Source organism: Schistocerca gregaria, chromosome 4, assembly GCF_023897955.1.
Source record: "Schistocerca gregaria isolate iqSchGreg1 chromosome 4, iqSchGreg1.2, whole genome shotgun sequence".
In the NCBI taxonomy this organism is placed as follows: domain Eukaryota; kingdom Metazoa; phylum Arthropoda; class Insecta; order Orthoptera; family Acrididae; genus Schistocerca; species Schistocerca gregaria.
Genome location: NC_064923.1, coordinates 89,562,066 through 89,581,853, shown reverse-complemented (window position 1 = coordinate 89,581,853; position 19,788 = coordinate 89,562,066). Strand labels below are relative to the sequence as shown.

Genomic DNA, 19,788 nt, shown 5'->3' with positions numbered 1-19,788 from the left:
CCATTTTTTATTACATATTCGTGAAGTACGTAAAGAAATATGAATGTTTTAGATGGACCACTTTTTTCGCTTTGTGATAGAAGGCGCTGTAATAGTCACAAACATACGGCTCATAATTTTAGATGAACAGTTGGTAACAGGTAGATTTTTTAAATTAAAATACAGAAAGTAGGTACGTTTGAACATTTTATTTCGGTTGTTCCAACGTGATACATGTACCTTTGTGAACTTATCATTTCTGAGAACGCATGCTGTAAATACCACATTAATGCAATACATGCTCAAAATGATGTCCGTCAACCTCAATGCATTTTGCAATACGTGTAACGACATTCTTCTCAACAGCGAGTAGTTCGCTTTCCGTAATGTTCGCACATGCACTGACAATGCGCTGATGCATGTTGCAGGCGTTGTCGGTGGATCACGATAGCAAATATCCTTCAACTTTCCCCACAGAAAGAAATCCGTGGACGTCAGATCCGGTGAACGTGCGGGCCATGGTATGGTGCTTCGACGACCAATCCATCTGTCACGAAATATGCTATTCAATACCGCTTCAACAGCACGCGAGCTTTGTGCCGGACATCCATCATCTTGGAAGTACATCGCCATTCTGTCATACTGTGAAACATCTCTTAGTAACATCGGTAGAACATTGCGTAGGAAATCAGCATACATTGCACCATTTAGATTGCCATCAATAAAATGGGGGCCAATTATCCTTCCTCCCATAATGCCGCACCATACATTAACCTGCCAAGGTCGCTGATGTTCCACTTGCCGCAGCCATCGTGAGTTTTCCGTTGCCCTATAGTGCATATTGTGCCGGTTTACGTTACCGCTGTTGGTGAATGACGCTAAATAAAACGCGTTCATAAAATCTGTCATCGTCCCGTAATTTCTCTTGTGCCCAGTGGCAGAACTGTACACGACGTTCAAAGTCGCCGCCATGCAATTTCTGGTGTATAGAAATATGGTACGGGTGCAACCGATGTTGATGTAGCATTCTCAACACCGACGTTTTTGAAATTCCTGATTTTCGCGCTATTTGTCTGCTACTGATGTGCGAATTAGCCGCGACAGCAGCTAAAACACCTACTTGGGCATTATCGCTTGTTGCAGGTCGTGGTTGACGTTTCACATGTCGCTGAACACTTTCTGTTTCCTTAAATAACGTCCAGGATACCGAGCAGCATACATAGCACACGCCTGATGGCCATTTTGATCTCAATAGCCATACATCAACACGATATCCACCCTTTCCGCAATTGGTAAACAGTCCATTTTAGCACGGGTAATGTATCACGAAGCATATACCGTCCGCACTGGCGGAATGTTACGTGATACAACGTACTTATACGTTTGTGACTATTACAGCGCCATCTATAAGAAAGCAAAAAAAGTGGTCTAACTAAAACATTCATATTTCTTTACGTACTACACGAATATGTAATAAAAATGGGGGTTCCTGTTTAAAAAAAGAAACGCAGTTGATATCCGTTTGACCCATGGCAGCGCCATCTAGCGGGTCAACCATAGCGCCATCTGGTTTCCCCCTTCAAGCTAGACGAGTTTCGTTCATTGTAGTTTTTTCGTTTGACGCTTATTTCGTCAGATATTTGGCCCAGTCACCATCAATGGACCACCCTGTATACCCTCCATTGCTAGTGCTTCCATCTGCCTTCTGTGAGTGAGTATTGCACATTGAGGTCTAACATAGACGGTGGTCACATCAGTGTGGCTGGACACTGCGAAGAGTCTAAGGACATGAAAGGAAGACAGCAGATGAGAAGAAAATGGGACACGGTGGTTGTCTATCCCTGAGGTTATTAATTCTATACACTGACCAAGTAGTAAGAAAGTTTGGAAGGGAATTTAAGTTCAAGAAGAAGAATTACAATATTTGAGGTTTGCTGATAATAACGTCACGGGACTTAATATCTATTACGTTCAACTGCTCTTCTGTCTTAGCAACAGATTAAAGGTGAACACCAAAAGATGTAATACAAAGGTAATGGAATGTAGTCGAATTAAATCAGGTTACGTGGATAGAATTAGATAGGAAATGTGTCACTAAAACGAGAATATGCGTTGCAGGGAAGTAAACGCCTATGTCTGAAGTAGAGAGGACATAAAAAGGAGACAAGCAGTAGCAAGAAAAGAGAAATTTGCTAACACAGAATATATTTTCAGATGTTTGGAAGTCATTTTTGAAAGTATGTGTCCAGAGAGTAGCCACGTACTGAAGAGAAACGTCTACGATGTGCAATTCAGACAAGAAGGAAAAGAAGATTTCGAATTGTGTTGTTAAGGGAGGATGTTTAAGGTTAGACGGACAGATCGGATAAGTTATGAGGACGTACTGAATCGAAGTGGGGAGAAAAGAAATTTAAGGCACAACTTGGCTAAAAGAATCGATAGCTTGACATCCCAAGGCATCAACGAGTCGTTAATTTGATAGTCGAAAGAAATGTAGGGGATTAAAATTACCGAGGGAAAAAAAGGCTTGGCGGCAGTAGGCACGATCAAGTAGATGTAACATAATGAGACAATGAGGGCAAGGTACTGGTATTACGTAAAAAATACGACACAAAAAGAATTTTCGAGGAATCCAAAATCTCAGACGATGCGGCAGCAAAAAATAGATATTGAAGTAAAAGAGGAAACTAACGGTTATTATGATGAATGTAGGCGTTTTAATGTGTAGAGAAGGATATAACAACTCAGATAATAGATTCCATGTTATGGTGACAAAAATGACGACAAAGAAAACGTATGGACAGCTATTGAAGAATATTTCTGTATGGAGTAGAAACACAGACGAAAACTGGCAACGTTGGAAAATGATTTCATGACGAGAAGTTATCGAATATGGAGACTACGCCGAAAAGTTAATAAAGACATAAAAATTATGTTTTTGAAGAAATAGAGTACTGAAGGCTGAAACACTCTAATAAATTAGTAACAAAATCACACAAATGAGTTTAAAAGGTACGTTGGTCAAGGAGAGTATTGGAATGACACCGAAAAGAGAGAGGGAGAAGGGGAGACTAGGAGAGTACTACAGAAAAGGAGCAACGTTACTATGGTGAGGGATGTAAGTTGAATGTATGGGTGTCTTAGGAGGACAGATGTACTTGAATGAGAAGATAACAGAAACGGCTGATAACAGAAACAAAATAAAAAAAATAATAATGAAAAACACAAACTATCGTCTTTCTTGTGTGATGATGAACTGGCGTGTCAACAGTCACTTCTTGTTCTTCCAAATAGACCTACTTGTAGCACGTTTGTTCAAACTAAGCATTTTTTTTTTTTTTTTTTTTTTTTTTGTTTTGTTTTCCTGTATTGTCACAGTCTCTTTTCTCGTGCCCCGCGGGTTGTAGCGCCATGTCACGGATTGCGCGGCCCCTCACGTCGGAGGTTCGAATTCTCCCTCGGGCATGTGTGTGTGTGTGTGTGTGTGTGTGTGTGTGTGTGTGTGTGTGTTCATAGCAAACGTTAGTTTAAGTAATGTGTAAGTCTAGGGACCGACGACCTCAGCAGTTTGATCCCTTGGGAATTCAAACATTGGATCACTTCTTTTTCCGTCAGATCAGAGTGTACCGGCTTTATTCTTTCAAAGTTGATAAGAAATATGGGCTTGTCTTACATTCTCCCGGCTGTTTACATAAGGTCTCTTTATGTCCTTCTGTTGCTCTTTGATCAACATGATGCACCCTCTTTTGTTTAATCATCAAGTGAGTATATGATTGTGGAGTCTATTATGAGCTAATATTTCCACATGTCCATAAAAACCTACCCATCTATGAGTGTGTGCCACCAGCGTTCTGAATTTTGGCGTCTCCAAAACTTGCCATCTTCCAGATTCGGGCATAGATCTGGTCAGATGTTCTTCTCTCACTTAATTTGATCTTTTCAGTCAGAGCTGTTTCTATTGATAGACAGTACTTGATCGCATACGAAGTTACAGGTCGGACACATATTGCACGGTTTTTCAGCGACATGCTTTTGTAAACCCTCGGAGCCAGTTTTGCAAAGGCCTCGTCGCTACCGCTGTGGAGGCCGAGCTGCCACTGTTGTTACGCTAGGCCGACTTTGTGAGTTCGTGAAACGGCTTGTGGTGCAGTACGCCCCTAAGACAATTACTCCGTGGCACTATTACACAGCTATGCCCCAGGGTCAGGTAACAGGATAGGACAAAGGTGATACAACACTCCTACAAACTAGAGACAAAGTCACACAAATGGGTTAAAAGGGTTTACTTATCTTTGTGACTTCTTGAATAATGAAGTCTGCAATACTGCATGCAACGTAACACAAAAAGGCCCTCAATGGCTGAGTGCAATATACCGTACGTAAACTGCACACTACATTCACTTCTAAGAGTTCACTAAACGTCTGGTGAGTGGTGGTTAAACAACAACATCTTGTCTGACGCCTGTTTTAATCTGAAACCCACCTCTGATCTCATCTGTTTCGAAGCAACTGACATTAAAGATCCCTATCACGTTGATCGATATATCCATCGCTGCTTGGCAGAACAAAGACTAACAAAGGAAATGCTAAAATATTCATTTGTCACTTCACAAAAGTATTGATTTAAATTTTTAAAAAAATCTGACAGCGATACCCTTCCATAGTCATCATCCATTTATTCCTTATTTACCTTTTTATTTTCAAGGTGTTCTAAATGGCATATTTTTTTTTCTTTTTTCATAGGCGTACTGGACAGTTGCTGCGTTGGACCTGCTGTTTTATTACATGCAAAAATGTTGATATTTACATGAGCACACATTATTTAATTTTAAAACATGTAGTTAATTTCCATGTTACAAACCACTCTTCTTTTTGCAACAGAATTTGAACCTCAGAGCTTACTCACCTTTTGCGCAACGCTCCCCATTACCCCTTTACATTTTTTTGTACAAACGTGTATACCTTTTCAGGAGAATGATTTACTATTACTGTCTTCGAGAGTATCGAATTATTTGATTCCAGCACGATCAGTAAACGAGGAGCGTGTAAGGTTCCAGATCACAATTAAACCTGCAATGGTTGCTGGTGCACTGTACATTCTGGCCTGTCAGATCACCAGATATCACATCTCCTTATTTCTTTGTGAGAGGCTTCTTAAAAGAGGAAGTGCAGCAAGGAATGACAACAAGTACAAATATGACTTAACGTATTGCGAATGTCACTAGAGACTTGTTCGAGGAAGTACAACTGCGCTAGCGGGACTCCCCCAAGTTTTTACGAAATAAATTAAAATTTAAAGAGATTGAATACTAAGCTGTTCGTATTTTCTCACAGAACGACTAATGTGAAGTTGAGAATACAGGGTCCCATCTGAAAACATGCAAGTTCCCTTATTTATATCGCCAACAGTGCCATCTAATGAATAATAATGTGAGGAGTGTCATTTTGTAGTTGGCTCCTGGGCTTCATGCAAACTTGACCCTGGCTGCGTTCTTATAGGACACACAGTTCTCGAGATATTTTGGTGTCTGAACATTAATCAGCCATCATGTATACACTCTGCGTGTAAGTAGGCTGTTTAGGTTCTTATATTGGTAACTCCGCCGCCACGTAGCGCTCTGTATCAAGATCACTGGCTGTGCTGTGTGCAGTCTGTGGCTAGTTTGCATTGTTGTCTGCCATTGTAGTGTTGGGCAGCGGCAGCTGGATGCTAACAGCGCGTAGCGTTGAGCAGTTGGGGGTGAGCCGCCAGCAGTGGTGGACGTGGGGAGAGAGATGGCGGAGTTTTGGAATTTGTAAGAATGGATGTCATGAACTGATACGTATATTGTGACTATTAAGGTAAATACATTGTTTGTTCTCTATTAAAATCTTTCATTTGCTAACTGTGCCTATCAGTAGTTAGTGACTTCCGTAGTTTGAATCTTTTATTTAGCTGGCAGTAGTGGCGCTCGCTGTATTCAGTAGTTCGAGTAACGAAGATTTTTAGTGAGGTAAGGTATAGGTTAATGTTAGTCAGGGCCATTCTTTTGTAGGGATTATTGAAAGTCAGATTGCGTTGCGCTAAAAATATTGTGTGTCAGTTTAAGCACAATCATGCACAATTTTTCGAAGGGGACATTTCACGCGTATTGCGAATTTTATCTTCACGAGCTGTGCGTGGCTCATGTTTGTGCCATCTATTATGTAACATCTTGTTTTACCATACGGCCACCTCGTCATTTTAAATTTCAATTACTGGTATCACTGAATTACTGTCTTGCCTGTCCAAGAGTGGCAGCAGCAGCGCGTATCGATATTTGTCCTGCCGTATTATCTTTGCTGGACAGCTATTATTTCCCGGTCGTGCTGTGTTGTGAGGTGAGATCGGACTTTGAGTCGTTGAGTTGGAACGCGGCAGTAGCGCAGTCGCGCCGGAGCAGTAGTCACAGACGGACCAGCAGTCCAGCCGGTCGGTTGGCGTGCAGCAGCAAGCAAGCCCCTGTCGCGCGAAGTCGGGTGGAGCCGCTGGCGTGTGAGGTGCTGCTTGCAAGTGCTACAAAGTTGGTCGTCCACCGATCTTGGAAATGAAAGTTGAGTCTTCACTTCATTTACTAACGAGCCTCAACTGTTTACATTTCTTCGTTTGATCCTGGTTGTCGCTTTTGGGACATTCCGGCGAGCAACAATGAGTGTACTTAAGTCGGCTAAGACTCCAGCCGTCTTCCTGTGGTATTTAGCTTCACTTAATTTATTCCCTGTTATTGAAGTTCACCAGCGGTATCTTCTGCCTTGTGGTTGTTGATGTTCCAGTTACCTGCTCTGGTCGTTGACGTAATTTTAGGCACGTATTTTCCTCGTCGCATTGTTGCTGTCCTGTGCAGCATGTAGTTCGACAGTTGAGGTGTTGTTAGTCGTTGTGGGCGCCAATATTCTGTGTGTCGTTGTATTGAAATCTTGTGGTCGTTTGGCTGGTTGCGCGGAGCGGAAGTGATTTGGTTGATTGGTCAGTCAGCTGTCTGACGGTTGGGTTGCCTCCAGATTAAGAAGTCACTGGACAGGCTGCCTGTCTCACCTAAACGGGCCTTAGTGTCACAATCTAAGGCCAACTCTTGGAAACTTCTGAGCGCTGTTCCGTGTTTATTACATACTAACTTCCCTCTTTGAGTTTTAGTTATTTGGTTAATGTGTGGCCTTCAGCTGAGTTTTTATATATCCTGAATTGATGTTCCTGATATCATTATTCTTTTATATTGGGCCTTCAGCAGAGGCTTGCCCTTTAGTCGTAAGATTGTTATTCCTTATATGGGGATTTTAGCCGAATTTTACATCGAAGACCTTAAGCCGTAAAAATTATTGTGTTGATGGGTGGCCTTCAGCCGAGTTTCAATATGTTGTTTTGCCCTTAAGGCATAAGATTGTGGTGCTTTTGCATGGCCCTTCAGCCGAATTTTGCATTCAATGTTTTAAGATAAGGCCTTATAGCTTTTGATTGAAACTCTTCTAATCGCTTAATATGAGACCTCCAGCCAAGTTCCATTAAAATTAAATTGCTAAGGCCGTCAGCCCATTTGATTGAATATGTAGAAAATATTCTTGGATGAAACCTCCTCAAGAATCTTGTATTTCAGTTTTTGCTTAGGTCTTGTGTCTTCCATTTTAAGTGTGGCCTTCAGCCGATCTGAAGGTAATCAAGGTGGTCGATTAAAGTTTTGAGTGTTTTGCATTCTTGTTATAATATTGTTTGTTGATAAATAAAGTTTGTATGTTGAGTGCAAATGAGAGGAACTTATTTTTGGCTCCTTTCCATAACCTAATCCACTCTGGCCTGCTAGCCCAGGAATTTCACTTCACTTTTTAATTCTTGTTGCAAGGTCTTCCTTTGAAAATGTACAACACGTTGAAAATGTTTGGACAGCCGAGATACGTCCAACCTAATACGAAAGCCCACAGAGAACAAAGTATGCAGAAGTAGGAGAAGCAGGAAATAGAGTAAGATTACAAGGTAAATGCAAACCCAGTTCTGAAACATAACACCTAAGTTATTTCTGAAACGTACCTCTGAAGCGTATGTCCACCTGGGATTACATTTCACGACAGTGGAGAACCATATAGCAGAGTAGACGATGTTCGATCGTACGTTGAGGACTGTGACTGGTTACGTAGCAGTACTGTACCTGAGTTGGCCCTGCAACAAATACGAAAAGGAAAATCAAATTATTGTCACAAAACTTAATGACTGACAGTAAGACACAAATTTAAAATTGTAACACGTGAGCTTCTTCACCGAATTCAATAAACCAAGTTCGCTTTCGGAATAATGAATTTCAGGTACAAAAAATCATAGAGCAAAATAATGTGTTTGGGAAGCTGATCTCTCATAGCCGGTATATGTGTTTCCAAACCCCTATCGCGCTTCTGGTGATCTGTTTCGTCAAATCAGACACGTGCTTAGCTTTTTATTTTTTCATCAGAAGTTGCTTAACCCTGCCTCATCATTATTTGGTGACTAGAATTGCATAATCTACACAGTTACAAATGTTTTTCGTAGTGTATTGCGGAGGGTGTGTGGCTTGGTAGCATGGGTCACTCCACCCTCTCTACCTGCCTTCGGGTTCTTTACGCTTGGGATGTACGAGAAGGGCGAATTTCTTGTTTCTTCTCGAAGTGATTGAACCCTTCTATTTTAACCAATGTATTTCAACTAGCTCGTCCCATTGGAGTTTGTGGAGCATTCTAGCTCATTGGACAAACCATTAACGAATAGCACAACTCGGCACTGGATCATCGTAACGCATTCTGTTAATCCCACGTGATGAGAATACCAGTCTGGTAACTAGTATAGAAGAATTCGTCGGTCTATAGGTGAAATAATTTTTATTAAATGCGAGTTAGTGTTACCCCTTTTATGGGATTAAGTGGCCATGATCGTGCATGTAAAGGGTTAAAGCTATCCAAAAATGCGTGCAATTGATGATCAACTCAAGTCAAGGGGTAAACTCATCATCTAACCTATAGGATTGGCACATGTATAAGCACTACTATAGAGACGAAGTCGTTATAAAAACTGGAGATCTACAAACATCCAGCAGTTCAGTGGCCATTTGAAGTTCTTTACCCACACACCACCCAACTAGTCATACGGGTAACTTCAACAGCCGCCACGAGTAATGGAAGTATAGTGCCAACGACTCCAACGGAGAAGGTTTGATCTCATGGGCAGAAGAACAAAATATCCACATAATAACCGCCAACCATTAGCAACCACACTTACGTTTGTCTGACTTCCCACACAGTCAGCACCACCCAGTAATACGAAAGCAGGCTTGCAGATCCCACCCGTAAATTTCATTCCCCAGCTCACGCTGGAACTTTCAGGAAGCAAACTGGTCCAAATCCTCTAAAAACCTTGATAATGTCTTGGGATAGATTCCTCCTGTAAGCAAGAATTACAAACGATTTGTAGCTGCAGTATAACAGCAGCAATGGAGTTTATTCCGAGAGGAAACAGGAAGGAGTTCATTTCTGCATGGTCAGAGTCAGCGAGAAACTATACGGGGACTCCCTCTCAACTGGAGACCAAGAAATAACAGATGAACTGCTACATAGCCTTGACGAGACGCGCCGCCAGCAGTGGTTGGACCCTTCTGATACTCTGACTTCAAACAATGAAGTACATAAGCCTTATCTCTGGTACGAAACTCAGCAGATGGAAATCGAGTATGAAGCAATGAAAACCGCATAAAGCTGAATACAGTTGCTGCTCATATTGTCCAAACATCCAAACTAGCTACATCCTTAACTCACGCCATACAAGTGAAACGAGATCTGAGAACCATGATAGCAGGATGTTCGCATCATAGCCCAAATTCTTTCCCATTTTTTTTTTTTTATAAGGCATTAGACCATTCCAGTTTTTCTGTATGGCGTACAACCAGAATTCCTTCTGCACTGTGGTCAACTAGCTAAAATATTTTTTCCAATATTCCGCAAACATGATCCATTCCATGAATTATGAAACAGACCAAAATCATCGGTATTTGGGGACCAGGGTACCCCAACAGAAAACCTCAAAGTCGCCGTCTCATTGCCATTTTGAGTATGAAGTACAAATTACTTCAGAGGCTCCTGTGTAACAGAATACATACTGAGATACTCGATAAGATTCCTGTTGAGGAGGCCGGTTTCCGACGAAACCGTAGTTGTGTGGATCAAGTACTTTCTCTGACAACTGACATACAGGCTAGGTTTCAGAAGCAAGTAAAAACCTCTGTCACATTTATTGATCTGTCTGCAGATTATGATACCATACAGGGGCAGGGTGTTATCTATAAGCTGCTCCTCATAATACCCTGCAGAACACTACCAGCCGGACCGAGTGGCCAAGCGGTTCTAGGCGCTACAGTCTGGAGCCGCGCGACCGCTGCGGTCGCAGGTTCGAATCCTGCTTCGGGAATCGATGTGTGTGTTGTCCTTAGGTTAGTTAGGCTTAAGTAGTTCTAAGATCTAGGTGACTGATGACCTCAGCAGTTAAGTCCCGTAGTGCTCAGAGCCATTTGAACTATTTGAAGAATACCACAACTTCTTAACAATATGTTATTGACAGACCAGATCATTATAGGCAATGCCATTAGTCACCAGAAGACATTTAAGAACAGCCTACCTGAAGTTTCAGTCTTGGCCCCGCAATGCTATTTAGCTTGTATGTTGGCGATATGCGAGACACTCCGTCCACGAAGTTCGGTTATGCTGATGATTGGGTGATAGCACCACAGTATAAATAAGTCAAGATCACCGAAGACATATTAACAAAAGATTTAATGATGATAGGACAATATTTTCATAAGCAGCAGCTGCCAGTTCATGAGGACATACTTTCTGTCTGAATCAACAAACTCCATTGTAGACATCCCCCACACAAAACAGCTAGCGATCTGGTGGACCGTAACTTCAGTCTCCACAAGCTTCGACGAAATAGTAGTATAATAATACTCCATCACAGCTTCGTAGCTTTCTCCAAGTCAGTAACCAACCATGCGAACTAGATCTGCCCCAGAGGACATGGAGTACTCTCAACAGGATCCGGACTTACCGTAGGAGATGTGGTGGTCTGTTATACATATGAGGCAAGACTATTATCAATGCAGACTGCACCTGTAGCTTTCCAAGACGACCAGAAAACGGGTGTCACACACTGAAATCCACCGTGATTTCAGAGCTCTGGCAAAGACTAAATTGTGATCCGTCTGCCTGATCGCCAGACCGTGAGATTTTTGCATTTCTTCCATGGCCGCGATCGATTCACAGTTGCCGCCTTACGCCTCACCTCCTCCGCACACATCCGCCAGCTGCAAGTTACATCACCGCACGAAGCAAACAGGGTAACGTACTGCCGCTCCGGCATTGTCAGGGCGTACAGATGTCAATCGCGACTTGCTATCAGCTGCACCTATGTAGAGAAAGTACATTAGATTTGATCAATCAAATTCTGCTTAGCGTCAGACCAATTCAGATTGCGTTATCCACTTTTTTACGGCCAGGGTACTTGACTCACTTCTGCCACCCAAGATCCTTGCTCATTGTAGTCTTAAACTACATGTTACTTGAGGAGACGAGATACTGGTAGAAGTAAAGGTGTGAGTACCGGGCGTGAGTCGTGCTTCGGTAGCTCAGATGGTAGAGCACTTGCCCGCGAAAGGCAAAGGTCCCGAGTTCGAGTCTCGGTCGGGCACACAGTTTTAATCTGCCAGGAAGTTTCACCTGTTACTTGTTTACGCTATTCCATAAATAACTTGTTTAGCATAATTTATGTCTGTTTTTTTTTGAAAAATAAATATTGTTAGAACACTAAAATTATGCCAAAACAATCAATCAATTAAACAGTTCCCACCAGCGTTGACTTTCAACGTGTTTGAAGTCAAATATTTAATGCGTTAACTCATTTGTCAAGTAATCACACGTTTGGAGTTCGTTTATCCGTGACAGTTACATTCTTTCGGGGTTTTACTGGTACGAAAGAAAACTAACGAACACATGTTATATCATCAAATGCAAGCTGTTTATCTTCCACAGCTCGTAGTCTAGTGACTAGCGTTGCTGCCTCTGGATCAGGAGGTCCCGGGTTCGATTCCCGGCTGGGACGGGGTTGTTTTCTTTGCCTGGGTGGTGGTGGTTAGTGTTTAACGCCCCGTCGACAACGAGGTCATTAGAGACGGAGCGCAAGCTCGGGTTAGGGAAGGATTGGGAAGGAAATCGGCCGTGCCCTTTCAAAGGAACCATCCCGGCATTTGCCTGAAACGATTTAGGGAAATCACGGAAAATCTAAATCAGGATGGCGGGAGACGGGATTGAACCTTCGTCCTCCCGAATGCGAGTCCAGTGTGCTAACCACTGCGCCAACTCGATCGGTCTCTCTGCCTGGGAACCGGGTGTTTGTGTTGTCCTTATCATTTCACCATCATCATCACCATTCGTGACCGTGGCTTATTTGGATTGCGTAAAAATTGGGCGCTGATGACTGCGCAGTTGAGCGCCCCACAAGCCAAACATCATCATCATCCGAACCTTCCAGGCAACCAGCGACGCTCGAAGGATCCGGCTAACTACGCCATGCCACTGTCGACAATAGAAGGTCTCACAACAAGTGTGCGGAAAAATCTGTGGTAAGATTCTCGGCTGGCCATGTACGCTCCAGCAACAACTCTTTTTCGAGGATTAGGGAAAGACTAGCACGTCACCTCCTTCCTGTGATACCAATCCTGGCGTGCCCAGCAACTACAAGAAGGCCACACAGGCGTAGCTGGTGTATTTTGTACTGCAAACTATCGTTGCAGCAATGCTCAGTGCTTAAAGGGGAAGCTCTCGACCTCATCCCCTCAGATTTAGTGGTAAGATGGCTCAGTTTGTAGCCCGTCAAAAACGGATCAAGCACGGAAGCCAGGAAGAAGGAGTGCTGAACTGTGAAAAGAAGGCACAATGAAAACAGTTAACAATCCAAGTTTAGCAAGTGCAATGTCGAGAGAAATTGAACATCCTCGGTGTCGTGGCTAAGTGGTTACGGTGTTGGGCTGTGAGACGAGAAGTGTTCAAAACTCTGCCGGCCGCGGTGGTCTCGCGGTTCTAGGCGCGCAGTCCGGAGCCGTGCGACTGCTACGGTCGCAGGTTCGAATCCTGCCTCGGGCATGGATGTGTGTGATGTCCTTAGGTTAGTTAGGTTTAAGTAGTTCTAAGTTCTAGGGGACTAATGACAACAGCAGTTGAGTCCCATAGTGCTCAGAGCCATTTGAACCATTTTGTTCAAAACTCTCTCGTGCCATTTATTTTTATCTTGTTTATTACTTTTTGTCCATCTGGTCATTGAAATGTTTGTTCTCTTTCTACAGTCCTGGCAGTTGCCATACTACACATTGGTTATAGAATATGAGTTATGTGATAAGAATACGTTACCGCCGCACGTAAAAGTGATGAGTATTGAGAACAGACGAGATACCACATAGACAGCTCACAGAAATAAAAACAAAAAATAAACGGGGGTGAATGATGTTACGACGGAGGAGTTCAGGAGGCAAGACTTCCATAATGGAACGAAACTTCAAAAACGTTTTGACAGAGCAAATGGCAACTGTGTGATTGTGAAACTGTTGCGTTCATTTGTTGCCAGCTTATGTGACAAACTATTATGTTTTCATCTTTCCCTTGGGAGTGATTACATTCTAGCCGGCCCGTGTGGCCTAGCGGTTCTAGGCGCTTCAGTCTGGTACCGCGCGACAGCTACGGTCGCAGGTTCGAATCCTGCCTCGGGCATGGATGAGTGTGATGCCCTTAGGTTAGTTAGGTTTAAGTAGTTCTAAGTTCTATGTGACTGATGACCTCAGATGTTAAGTCCCATAGTACTCAGAGCCATTTGAACCATTTTTGATTACATTCATTCATACGAACACCTAAACCAGGCAAGGAGGTGTATATCACTCACTCACCATTCGTAGAAATTAGTCCTTTCGTATTACACACGTACTGCCGTGTACGACAAACCAGGCGTGTTTGCAGGTGGAGGATTCGATTGACTTGTTGCCTCGTCAGCACTTAATCACGACGCCGTCACCCTTTCACCCTATTGTTTATTGTACTTCTTGTTCTTGAACCGTTCACTATATTTGTTTTCCATTTTCTTCACAGTTCAATACACCTTCTTCCTGTTTCAATGCTTGATCTATGTTCAGCTTTCGAGGAGCTGCCCATTGAGCCCTCTTGTCACTAAATCTTAGGGGGAAATGGGGTGGAATGGGGAGTTTCCCTTGTTAGGAAACAATATGCGGAACAGGTGAATACTGAGATTCTGCTGGAGCTACAGTAGTGATCTATACCCGTACGGAATGTCGTAGAGCGAAACTGACCTGCACGTAGTTGGTTCGTGAGCCTGCGAAACCAGGAAAACTGCCCACGTGCGAAACAGCCAACTACCTATAGAGCGAGAGAACCTCACCAGATAGTGGCGCTATTTTTAATGCGCCCGGACGAGTTTACTGGAAACGCGCGCGTTTACAGACGCAGGACCAGATGTGTGGCCGAGCGCGGATTCCGGCAGCAGCCACTGCCCCCTGCTGCTGGGCCAACCTTTCCTCGAGTCAGCACTTAAAGCATTGGGACGTCTCTCTCTCTCCCTTTCTCTCTCTCCCTTTCTCTCTCTCTCTCTCTCTCTCTCTCTCTCTCTCGCTGTCTAATGCAGTCGATCACACATTAACGGACGTGACTGCTCATGTTTCTGTTTGCAGTAGTAGTAGCGGTGTTAAGAACACTCAAAACGCTCTTTGTGTGAAGTCAGGCGTTTATGATCGGCAGAGGTAACACCTTTGTAAAAGGGACTGGAAGTGATACACCCTGTCTCGAGACACTTGAGATCTTCGATGTATTTCTCGTAATGTATGCCTGGTGAGATTCTCGGGTATCTAAACACACTTCCGACGCCCCGAATCCGTGACAGTCCGAGAGTCTGACAAATACAACGAGATCTGGCTCCTAAGGATTGCGCGAACAGGCCGATGCGTCAACGGGCACATGGCTTTCTTTTCACACCGTACAGTGTACGAACACGCTCTTAGGCCTGCAACGTCGAACACACGAAGGAAATTCAGCCATCCCCTTTTATCTCTATCGTTCATTTGGCGTCAGTGTAAAAATCTGCAGTCCGCATTGATGGCAGGGAAGAAGAACTCATAGACCTGAAAATATTTTATGGGTGTTCCAGAAAATAAAGTGAAACGGCGCATTTGTTTTCGGTATACAGAGTGATTTTTTCCACCGTGCGCGAACTCCAGGCATTGATCGATGAGAGGATACGGGACAAAAAAGGTCAAATGAACATATATCCGGAAATGTATGGTTTCCATGCTAGAGGCCATCTATTCAATCATACTGTGTTACTGCGGTCTGACACATACTATACCATGGAGCCACAGTTACAGTATGCATGGCTTCCTCCTAGAGGGCGGTGCTGTTCCTCATACGTCCTGCCCTAGCCCCCCTCCTGCCATAGGAATCGGTGATGTTCCGTCCGATTAGCTTCTCTTGCTGACTCACCTGGTAGCGGATGTGATACGCCGTTGTACACAATGGTTCCATATTGTAATCGAGAGCTTGCAGACATGGTGTTTACTTACGGAAAGGCAAATGGCAACGGGCAGCAAGGTTGTCAGACCTATTCCCGTCGACAACAACGAGAGCATTTGATGTTTGCAACAGCGTTTCGCCTTTTGTCTGAGACAGGGTCTTTTCAGCAGGCAGAAAATCGTGAAGGACGTACTCGAAATGTACGGACACCAGACTTGAAGGGAAATGTAATTAACTGTGGAAGGCGACCGCCATGTCAGTACCAGGAAATTGGCCTGCCAGTACAGAGTAAGCCAGACGACCGTGTGGAACGTTCTCCATGACAATCGTTATAACTCTTATCACTTACAGCGCGTGCAGGTGACAGACTTTCCACATCGGAAGCAGTTTCATCACTGCTTTTTTCCACCAGGCAACGACGATTCCGGGATTTGTCTCAGTCATCCTATTCACACATGAGGCCACCTTTACGCGGAGTGGTATCTTCAGCTTTCATAACAGTTATCTGTGGTATAGTATGCAGAACCCTCATTGTATGGTGACAGCGAAACATCAGAGTCGATGCAGCCGGAATGTGTGGGCCGGCAAAATTGGCGACCGTATTTTGGGGTACAGTCTTCCTCCCACGTCGCCTAACAGGCCGAAACTATCGCTATTTCTTGCGGATGACTTTGCTTCCCTAGCTGGAAAAAGTGCCACTGCTGATTTGAAGAATTATGTGGCTGCTACATGGTGGTGCTCCAGCCCACTTCGGCGTTAGCGGCCGGACGCATCTCAATCGTGTCTTCCGTGGTCGGTGAAATCGGACAAGGGGGTCCAGTTGCAGTGCTTGATCGTTCACCGGATCTCAACGCGTGCGATTTCAGGATACGAGGCCGTTTCAAAAATATCGTGTTTGCAGAGCCCATTCTAGATGTGGGGACAGTGGAGCAGCGTATTCGTGCTGCCTCTGACACTGTTCGGATGCAGCACAGGCGACGTGAACGTCTGACACACAGCCTGCTAAGGTGCGTACACGTATGCGTTGAGGCACGTGGAAACCATTTTTAACACATACTGTAACTGTGGCCGCATAGTGCAGCGCGTATTAGGTACCAATCTCTGTAACACTGTATGACTGAATAAATTGTCTTTAGCTTGGAAACCATGCATTTCTGAACGTAAGTTAATTAGCCATTTTTTGTTCCGTGTCCTCTCATTGATCAATCTCTCGAGTTTGTACGCGGCGGAAAATTCTCCCTTTATAAATTTCGGAAACCAAAATACGACAGGCAGAATTTTTCATTTGAAGACCCACAAAGTACTTCAAGGCATCAATTAATATCTCTTCTTCGTAGGTTACTAGAGCACGAATCAATAATAACTCATTTTTGTGGTGTGAATGAGTTTTATATGTACACTATGGATAAAGGAAAGGCAAACATACGTTTCTAGCATTTGAAGACTTAAGAGAAAGCTTTTGACAATGTTGACTGGTTACTATCTTTCAACTTCTGAAGGTGGTAGGGGGAAAATACAGGGAGCGAAAGTCTATTTACAATTTGTACAGAAACCAGATGGCAGTTATAGGAGTCGAGGGGCATCAAAGGGAAGCAGCGGTTGGGAAGGGAGTGAGACACGGTTGTAGCCTATCCCCGATGTTATTCAATCTGTATATTGAGCAAGCAGTAAAGGAAACAAATGAAAAATTCGGGGTAGGAATTAAAATCCATGGACAAGAAATAAAAAAAAAATGAGGTTCGCCGATGACATTGTAATTCTGTCAGAGACAGCAAAGGACCTGGAAGAGCAGCTGACCGGAATGGACAGTGTCTTGAAAGGAGGATATAAGATGAACTTCAACGAAAGCAAAACGAGGGTAACGGAATGTAGTCAAATTAAATCGGATGATGCTGAGGGAATTTGATTAGGAAATGAGACGCTTAAAGTAGTAAGTGAGTTATGCTACTTGGGGAGCAAAATAACTGATGATGGTCGAAGTAGAGAGGATATAAAATGTAGACTGGCAATGGCAAGGAAAGCGTTTCTGGAGAAGAGAAATTTGTTAACATCGAGTATAGATTCAAGTGTCAGGAATTGTTTTCTGAAAGTATTTGTATGGAGTGTAGCCATGTATGGAAGTGAAACGTGGACCATAGATAGTTTAGACAAACAGAGAATAGAAGCTTTCGAAATATGGTGATACAGAAGAATGCTGAAGATTATATGGATAGATCGCATAACTAATGAGGAGGTTTTGAATAGAATTGAGGAGAAGAGATATTTGTGGCACGACTAGAAGAAGGGATCGGTTGGTAGGCATCAAGGGCTCACCAATTTAGTATTGGAGGGCATCGCGGAGGGTAATAATTGTAGAGGAAGACCAAGAGATGAATATTCTAAACAGATTCAGAAGGGTGTAGGCTGCAGTTGGTACTGGGAGATGAAGAAGCTTGCACAGGATAGAGTAGTATGGAGAGCTGCATCAAACCAGTCTCTTGACTGAAGACCACCACAACAACAACAAAGGATAAACCTTCTCGAATGTGCCGCCTATACATTATTTACTACTTCTCGCCATCTAGGTATTTCGATTTTGGAAGATACTTAGAAGCTAAATAACAGACAGAACTGTGGTGTCGTTCGAAGAGCTAGGCGCGAAAGCAAGGTTGGTACTTCGCAATGCAACTTGGAACCGTGTAGCTCAACCACAAGATAACATATTGGCGGCATCTGCCGTGACGAATGGGCGGCAACGGTGTCGACTCGCCCAGAGGAGTACCGGCAGGCTGCCGCTTCCGCTTCCTTACTTCCGGCACCGCCCAGCCTAGTTCGCATTCATCGACGAAGGCACGAGCAGTGCGAATACTGAATTATACGGAACTCTGCATAAAAATTATTGTCATTTATACTCCGTGCGAAGAGACTTGTATTGTGTCAGTGTCAACTGATACACTGATGAGCTAAGACATTATGACCAGTGCCCTGTAGGGCTGTTCATAAAATATCGATGGTAAATATTTGAAGTTGTTCTTTTGAAGCTGTAGTGGAACATAATTTTACATTCACTGTGTCAAAGAATCTTACCGCTTTATGAGCTTTCATCATGTCCAATGTCTTTGACTGTGCGAAGGAAGTATATGTGACATAAAAAGAATGGGCAGATTGAAGGGGGAAGGGAGGGGGAGAGGAGGGGAGGGGGAGGGGTTGGCGGTGTGATGGAATAACAGGATTTCCGGGGAACAAATAGCACTGTGTTTCTTTTTACATCGGCATTCTTCGCATACAGTTGTTGGAAATGACGAACAGAAATTTAAATGACAAGAGTTACCATTGTTAGCAAAGTGGTTATCACCAAGCACGAAAGTGCTTCGTTCTCCTTTCAATTCCTGCTGTAAGGGGAATAGGCAGACTGCAAGCTTATAATGTACAGAATATCTCATAATAAATCAATACTTAAATATTCAAAATTGGCCATTAAAATTGCTACACCAAGAAGAAATGACGGTGATAAACGGGTATTCATTGGACAAACATATTACACTAGAACTGACATGTGATTACATTTTCATTCAATTTGGGTGCATAGATACTGAGAAATCAGTACCCAGAACAACCACCTATAGCCGTAATAACGGCCTTGATACGCCTAGGCATTGAGTGAAACAGAGCTTGGATGGCGTGTACAGGTACAGCTGCCCATGAGAGCTTAAACACGATACCACAGTACAGCGAGAGTAGTGACTGGCGTATTGTGACGAGTCAGTTGCTCGGCAACCACGGACCAGACGTTTTCAACTGGTGAGAGATCTGGAGAATGTGCTGGCCAGGGCAGCAGTCGAACATTTTATGTATCCAGAAAGGCCCGTACAGGACCTGCAACATGCGGTCGTGCATTATCCTGCTGAAATGTAGGGTTTCGCAGGGATCGAATGAAGGGTAGAGCCAGGGGTCGTAGCACATCTGAAATGTAGCACCCACTGCTCGAAGTGCCGTCACAAGAGGTGACCGAGGCGTGTAACCATCGCAGGCGGTCCTGTCTGTGATGCAGCGTCAAGGCTAACCGCAGCGATGGTCTGCGAGCTGATAGTTCATGCTGTTGCAAACGTCGTCGAACTGTTCGTGCAAATGGTTGTTGTCTTGCAAACGTCCCCATCAGCTGACTCAGGGATTGAGATCCCTTACATCCATGCGGATAATTGTTCAAATGGCTCTGAGCACTATGGGACTTAAAATCTATGGTCA

At 43.7% G+C, this 19,788-nt stretch overlaps 1 protein-coding gene across 5 annotated transcripts in view; it reads right to left on the bottom strand.

Moving 5' to 3' along the window:
* Positions 1-19,788, bottom strand: part of LOC126266656 (adipokinetic hormone/corazonin-related peptide receptor variant I-like) — a 1,027,110-nt gene that overhangs the window by 529,602 nt on the left and 477,720 nt on the right. For 2 of the 5 annotated variants that reach the window (XM_049971057.1, XM_049971056.1), the window contains exon 3: positions 8,136-8,146. The exons of the other annotated variants lie outside the window; for them this stretch is intronic. The gene's annotated coding sequence lies outside the window, so the exon portion shown is untranslated. The remainder of the gene's footprint in view (positions 1-8,135; positions 8,147-19,788) is intronic. 5 annotated transcript variants of the gene reach the window in all.